This window comes from Prionailurus bengalensis, chromosome A2, assembly GCF_016509475.1.
Source record: "Prionailurus bengalensis isolate Pbe53 chromosome A2, Fcat_Pben_1.1_paternal_pri, whole genome shotgun sequence".
Classification (NCBI taxonomy): Eukaryota; Metazoa; Chordata; class Mammalia; order Carnivora; family Felidae; genus Prionailurus; species Prionailurus bengalensis.
Genome location: NC_057348.1, coordinates 10,944,352 through 10,951,951, shown reverse-complemented (window position 1 = coordinate 10,951,951; position 7,600 = coordinate 10,944,352). Strand labels below are relative to the sequence as shown.

Genomic DNA, 7,600 nt, shown 5'->3' with positions numbered 1-7,600 from the left:
GGTGCTGGGATATTTGAACTCTGGGAGCGACAGAACTCACAAGGTAGGAGTAATCAACACTGGGGTCACACAGTTATAACCTGGTCTATTGGGAACACAGAATCTCCAGGAAATCTTTCTTTGTGTCCAGACCAGTGTCCCCCAGGGAAATCATGTGCTGCAGGTTGGACAAGCAGGAGGGAAACATGTCTCATGAACAGACAAAGGAAACTATAAATGTCTCCTCTGTGCAGTCCCTCTCCCTGTGCCACCGGGGTGATGGGACCTGATTGTTGCTTCTAGAGTCCGAAGCTTGGCTGGATGACTCATGCTAGCCTCCTTCCCACCATCTTCTGCAGGGAGAGGGTTTAGTTGCCACCGATAACCATCCAGGAGGAATTCAGACAGCCACATGGACACCTCTCCCTCAGAGCTCCCAGCCACGTGATTCTGGGTGCCCAGGAGGTCCAGCAGGAAAGGGTCAGAGAGAATCGATGCCAGGTGCATTCACTTGAGGTCACCACACAGCCACCAGCCTAGCCCAGAACCTGGAGATCTCTATGGTCATGTGCTTGGCTGACCATGCCTTCCTGAAAAACCACAGTGGACAAGGTCAGAGAAGGCCCCGTTCCTTTGGTACTTGCCTTATATGGCAGAGTCATAGTAGAATGAAATAAGTGTGTGGTGTAAGAGCCTCAGGCAGAAATGCTATGAAGACGGTGATTCAGAGCCTAGACTGACTGTCACGGTGTGTGCAGAATTCTGTAGAGCAAGGTCTCAACAAACCTTTGGGTGTTGTGCAAACCGGAAACAGGACCAGAGTGTGCCCACTACCCTTGTCAAGAAAGAGGTCACAATGCAAAGGCCAGGAAAAACAAAAGATGCCACATCTGAAAAGTGAAAGGGACTTGTCCACCTTCTCTAAGATCACAGGACATCCAACGGGTCAAAGAAATATGAACCAGGCACAGAAAAAAACCCCAAGTCTCCTACTGCTTCATTATAACCTGCCCAACTTTTGCTGTGCTTTGCATATTTCCCGTGCCGAAGGGTTGATTTATTCCCTTAGCACACTTTTGTCTTGGAGCATTCAGTCTGTAAGGTGATCCACATGCTGAACAACCCACTAATTTCGTCTTCTGACCACATTTACTTTTGCTCCTTATTATTTTTGCTGGGCATCAAGGAGGTAACAAGACTTGGAATATTGTCAGACCTCAGGATGCTCTTTCTAGTTCACGGCCCCTCAGGTTTCAGTGATCATATGAACCATGAAATCTTTTGTGCCACTTCAATTTCATTTCCCTCTCTCTCTCTCTCTCTCTCTCTGTGTGTGTTTTTCTGATTTTGAGCAGACAGTTTGTTTTTCTTTAAATGCAGGACAGAAAATAAGCAGGCCAGTCTGACCTGTAAAATGTATTTGTCCATAAGAAACTCAATCATTGGAATTCAGGTACCATTTTTACATCATTTGGAGGGAATGATAATGGATCTGGCCACATTGGTTTGTAGCCACTCTGAGCTCTATTATTGGCGCTGGAGGTGAGAACTTTGGAAGAACACAGCTCTGGGAGTGATGATTTGCTGTGTATGTGTGTGTGTGTGTGTGTGTGTGTGTGTTTCTCTGATTTTGAGCAGTTTGTTTTTCTTTAAATGCAGGACAGAAAATAAGCATGCCAGTCTGACCTGTCAATTGTATTTGTCCATAAGAAGCTGAATCATTGGAATTCAGGTACCATTTTTACATCATTTGGGGGGAAAGATAATCGAACTGGCCACATTGGTTTATAGCCATTCTGAGCTTAATTATTGGGGCTGGAGGTGAGAACTCATGGAAGAACACAGCTCAAGGAGTGATGATTTGGTGTGTGTGTGTGTGTGTGTGTGTGTGTATGTGTGTGTCTTGCCTTGTGGAGGGGGATCCGTTTCCAGAGCAGGGGTGCCTTAGTTAATATATTCTAAGTTGACTCTAATAATACAGAAGCCAGCACTCAATCAGCACAAGGTATTCAGGAGGGTTCCTTGTCAAACTGCAGGAGGCTTTGCAGGTAGATTCTAAAACATAAGCAGTACATAGTGTGGGTGAGTGACTCCTTTTCCTCTAAGGGGAACCAGCAATGAGGCCACCCATTTCTTTGAAATTGCCTGACACCATCTCTGATTTCTCTCCTGTTTACTCCTTTTCACACAACGCTTCCTATTTTGGACCCCAATAGCTCCAAGTAGTATGATCCTCAGGGTCTTAGCAGAGGCCATTCCCTCAGCCAGCACACACTTCCCCAGAAATGCTTGCAGATCTTGCCCTCCTTTCCCTGAAGTCTCTGTTCAAATGTCACCTGTCATGGGTCTTGACCAAATACCAATTACACAACGACACTCATATCCACGCTCAACTTTATATCTACTTTTGTTCTCTTCATAGCACTTTGACACCCTCTAATGTCTTATTGGTATTTTTATTTCTTTCTAGTCATTCTCCATCATTGGATGATACTTGCGTTTGGTTTTTCAGTATCCCATGCTCATTGCCTACACAATGCCTGGAATATGTTTGACAATCAGCACATATTCCTCCAATGCAGGAAAGATATTCTTAGTAAAACAGTAAAATGCATGACCTCTGCTGGGGAGTGTGTAGAATGAGACAAAAACACCTAATCTGAGGTGAAACAGGAGGGAATCTCTTCAAAAGGACGATCCTTTGGGGACAAAAGGGACAAGATACCGAAATGAACTTCTTGACTGCACAATATAAATGGTAGCATTTCAACTATGTGAGTAAACTGTTCATGTGAAAATTAATGATGTCCTTTGCCTCTTTCTGGCAGTCAGTGCAACCTCATGGAACCAGGAAATATTACACGGATATCAAAATTTCTTCTCCTGGGATTTTCAGAGAAACCAGAACTGCAGCCCCTCATATTTGGACTTTTCCTCTCCATGTACCTGATCACTGTGTTTGGCAACTTGCTCATCATCTTGGCTGTCAGCTCTGACTCCCACCTCCACACCCCCATGTACTTCTTCCTGGCCAACCTGTCCTTTGTAGACATCTGCTTCACCTCCACCACCATCCCGAAGATGCTCTGGAACATCCAGACCCAGAGCAAAGTCATAACCTATGCAGACTGCATCACACAAATGAACTTTTTCATAACCTTTGCAGGGATGGACGACTTTCTCCTGAGTGTGATGGCCTATGACAGGTTTGTGGCCATCTGTCACCCCCTGCACTACACGGTCATCATGAACCCCCAGCTCTGTGGGCTGATGGTCCTGGTGTCCTGCATTCTTTGGTACACACCTCAATAGTGTTGCAGCTGTCCTTCTGTACACAGGCGGAAATCCCCCACTTTTTCTGTGAACTCAATCAGATGATCCAACTTGCCTGTTCTGACACCTTTTTTAATAACTTGGTGATGTATTTTGCAGCTATGTTGCTGACTGGAGGTCCCCTTGTTGGGATCCTTTACTCTTATTCTAAGATAGTTTCAACCATAATTGGAATCTCATCAGCTCAGGGCAAGTATAAAGCGTTTTCCACCTGTGTATCTCATCTTTTAGTTGTATCTTTATTTTTTGTACGAGCCTAGGTGTGTACCTCAGCTCTGCTGCTACCCAGATCTCCCAGTCAAATGCAACAGCCTCGGTGATGTACACGGTGGTCACGCCCATGCTGAACCCCTTCATCTACAGCCTGAGGAACAAAGACCTAAAGGTGGTTCTTAAAAGAATCATTGGGATTTCAATGATGTGAGGACCAATCATATTAGGGCTGAAGACATGGCCATGATTGCAAGGCTCAAAGCTTCAAAGTCAAGAATTAGTTATTCTTTGATTAGACTGTGGAAGTGAAATCCGCTCCTTCTATTTATTTGCTGGAATTTCCATCTTTATTTATGTCAACTTCTCTATACGTTTAAGTAACTTTGTTAAATTTATGCTGTTTCTGATATACAGACATTTTCCCCTTTGTCTATTTTCATATGTCACCAATGTTTTCCTCAACCTTCGATCATGAATGCCTGGAAATTTCTGTATTTCACATGGGACTAGTTGGATTTCTTAAAATTAATTTCATTTCAAATGACTTATACCATGCCAGGTAAATTTCCCCTAGATTTCCTGAGATCATTATCATGAATTATACTCTTCTTATGGAATAAAGCTACACTTGATCAGGAAGCCATTTCCATAATTTTATTGCCAAGGAGAATACAAAACCACAGTTTCCACCTTGAGTCTATCCGTCTTTTTCCTTCAGTTCATTTAATACTCCTCCTGATGATGCGGATTCTAACATTGTTCCATTTAAACCTCGGGCTATTGACACCAATGCTTAGTCAGGAAAGCCTGGGCACTCACCTGCACTCGTGTATTTTTGGACATTCCCACAGACCTTTCCCTGACCAGGCCTATGCTGTGACTGCACAGGTCCCTGGGTTCTTATTGTGATCACAAGACACACATCAGCAACACCTATCAGAGAACTCTAAAAACGGAAATGTATGACTCACATAAGCTGGAGGGCACAGGGATGCCCAAGGGCCATTTCTGGATGTCTCAGAGGGGGAGAGAGAGATGGAGAGGGAGACAGAGAGAGTGCTGCTGAAGGACCTGGGTCCATTAAGGCCCATGGCCAGAGTGGCTAGGTGTTTAAGGATTCACTGGAGAATTTTATTGAGTAGAATTTATGTGCTGAAGGGGAAAAGCTGATTCACTTACGTGTCAGTATCTAGGTTATCCAGGACTTTCTGAAGAGATACTTTATGGCTGAGGGTAGCTGAGCCATATGTTTATTTAAATAATAAACAATATGTTTATTTCACATGGTTGTCTTTGAATTCGATGCCCCAGAAATCTAAAGCTCAATTTCACTTATGCTAAACATGCTATTGTGCTTTATAACCGGTCTCCTGGTTTTATTATTTTATTTAGTTCGGGGTCCAGAAAGCCTCCCAAAGCCACTGGAAAACCTGATTAGAAAATATTCATCTCCCAGTGGAGTGTACTTAGAAAGACAGATTTGAATAAATAGATCAACGTGATGTTCTTAGTATCGGCATGACCATAAGTATGAGGAGGCAAAATTTCGAAACACTCATTTTGCTACACAAAAAACATTTCTCTCTTTTTTTTAATGTCCCAGTTCATGCTACGCACCTCTTTATTAAAGCATGGAAGATGGTGTTCACAACTGAGGGGGTTTATTCATTGAGGTGCAGGATTGCTTAGTGCCTTCTATCTTTTATCAGTGAATTATCTTCCCATTTCTGCTAGAAAACTTCTCATGCTAGCTGCTAATATGATTCTTTCCGTTGTTACACAAAATAACTTCCTTTTCTTAATATTTGTCACAAATGCCAAGAGATGGTGAATGAACACTACCAGTATCATCCATTTCGTACCTCTTTCCTGCCCTGAAATCTCTTCCACCTGCATGACCAGAGGATGCTTCACCCAAGAGCTGGATATCCTGCTGGCGTGTGGCTCAGGGTCCCCAGTTCTTCTGCACAAACGTGCATGTCCTTCAAACTCTCCCTGTTACCCAGAAGGGAGACCTCACATGGTCACTTGTTCATCAAATCATGGGAAATACACTTGAATCACTGAATGGTCATGAGTGCCCTCCTCAATTGTCAAATCATATGACATTAGTAAAAGGTAGAACGTGTTCAAGTTAGTTCAGGTTGGTTGCTCGGATGATTGTGTCAGTCAGCTCTTGCTGTATAACATTCATTCCTTGTCACGTGGGATGTTAAAATGATGTGGGATCGCCGAGGACAACGGTCACAAAAGAATCCTTGAGTTGTTTTACCGTGCAAAAAAATGTGCTCTCATAGCAAGGCGGCAGGACTCATGGCCAGAGAGCGCTGCACTGGGATTGTGGAAAGTGAATGATTATATACTTTTAAGTTTGTGGAGGGAGGGAAGGGTAGAGATAACATAAACGTCTAAGGAATTTCCGTATGATGAAAGTGACCTTGGAGGTCTCACTCCTGTCGAGGATAATGGTGCTTTTAGTCTCCAACAAAACATCAGCATCAGAGTAGCCGTGAGTTCCTGGAGAATGTCATTCCCTGCATTTCTTGGGGATTTATCAGTGAGCTACAGTTGTTGGGAATCTGACTTCGAGCAACATTTCTCATGCTTTTTGTTCTCTTCGTCAATAATACCTTTACAATCAAACGGCATTGTATCAGGAAACTTTTCTGACCTCTGCTGGGCTCCTCATGGGTCTGTGGTCAGGACTGAATCTCTACCTGGGATTTCTAGGGCCCATCCATGACGTTGTGTCTGTGGCTGTCATGCTCTTCTGTTTCAGCCAGATTCTTGGTCTTATTTCTACATTTCGATTTGTAGGATAGTCTTCTATTTACAAATTACATACGCTTATGTGTATTCTTCGAGTTGCATCTCACTGTGCCTACATCCGTACATAAACTTGCTTTCCTTCCGTTACAAAAGCTATCTCCACACCTGTAATGGAGAGTCAGCTAACTGTGCTCCAAATCCTCCTCTGAGCCCTGCTCCATAGATATGTCCCCAATTAAATCATTGAAGTATAATTATACACAATACACCGCATATTGAAAGGGTACAATTTGGTACATTAAAGGAGCTACACAAGAATGTAGAGCACATGGGGTGCCTGCGTGGCTCAGTCTCTCAAGCATCTGACTCCAGGTCAGGTGCGTGGGCTCGAGCCCCCCACCGGGCTCTGTGCTGACAGCTAGAGCCTGGAGCCTACTTCGGATCGTGTGTTTCCCTCTCTGTCAACCCTCCCCTGCTCATGCTCTGTCTCTCTCTCTCTCTCCTCAAAAATAATTAAATGTTTAAAAATTTTACAAAAAAGATAATGAAAAGCACATAGTGCAAGTTTCCATCTGTGTATAATTTAAGGGTCTACATAAGCTTTAATTGCTTTCTCAGGTAATCGTTAAAAATTCAAGCTCCCCGAGCCTCTCTTTCCTTATTTCTGTAGGCCGTGCGGACACTACACGTTAATTCCTATGAATCTTGTAAGGAAAAAAATTAAATGCATTTTTACTCAAAGAAAAAATTCAAGTGTAGTGGTTGTGTCTTGTGTGTGTGTGTGTGTGTGTGTATACATTTTTCTTTCAAATAATCATACTCCCCATACATGTACACACACAGATGATTTATGATTTCATCTTTTATGTTGCAAGGAGACTTGAGAGACAGTTGGACAGGAGAGCACTGAAAAGAATGAATGGTTGTAGCAACAAAAAATAAAGGGAAACTAAATAAAGAACATATGTAAAAGGAAGTGGTAATAGACACAAAATTTTAATTTATCACATGTTACCATAATTCTGATCATGAGTTCCTTTCTTGTGTCACTGCCTCAAAAGATTCATGGTCAGACCACACTCACATTGATGCCCCACAGAAATCACTGTATCAGGTAAAGGGGCAAAATGTTTCAAAATCTATTTCATTTTATTTCTATTAATGTGGTTTCTTTACGTGTCAATTGCCCTTACCCAAGGGAAGCTGATAAATGAATTGAGAGTCTTAAACTCAGTTCCCTCAAATCATTTTATTGACTCTGTCCCTATGAGATTCTTACTGCTGCTGTAAAATGTCCCCATTTTAG

At 42.8% G+C, this 7,600-nt stretch overlaps 1 pseudogene; it reads left to right on the top strand.

Annotated features, from left to right (window-relative positions):
• The first annotated feature begins 2,820 nt into the window (after positions 1–2,820).
• LOC122486572 lies at positions 2,821–3,736 on the top strand (annotated as a pseudogene).
• Positions 3,737–7,600: the final 3,864 nt, after the last annotated feature.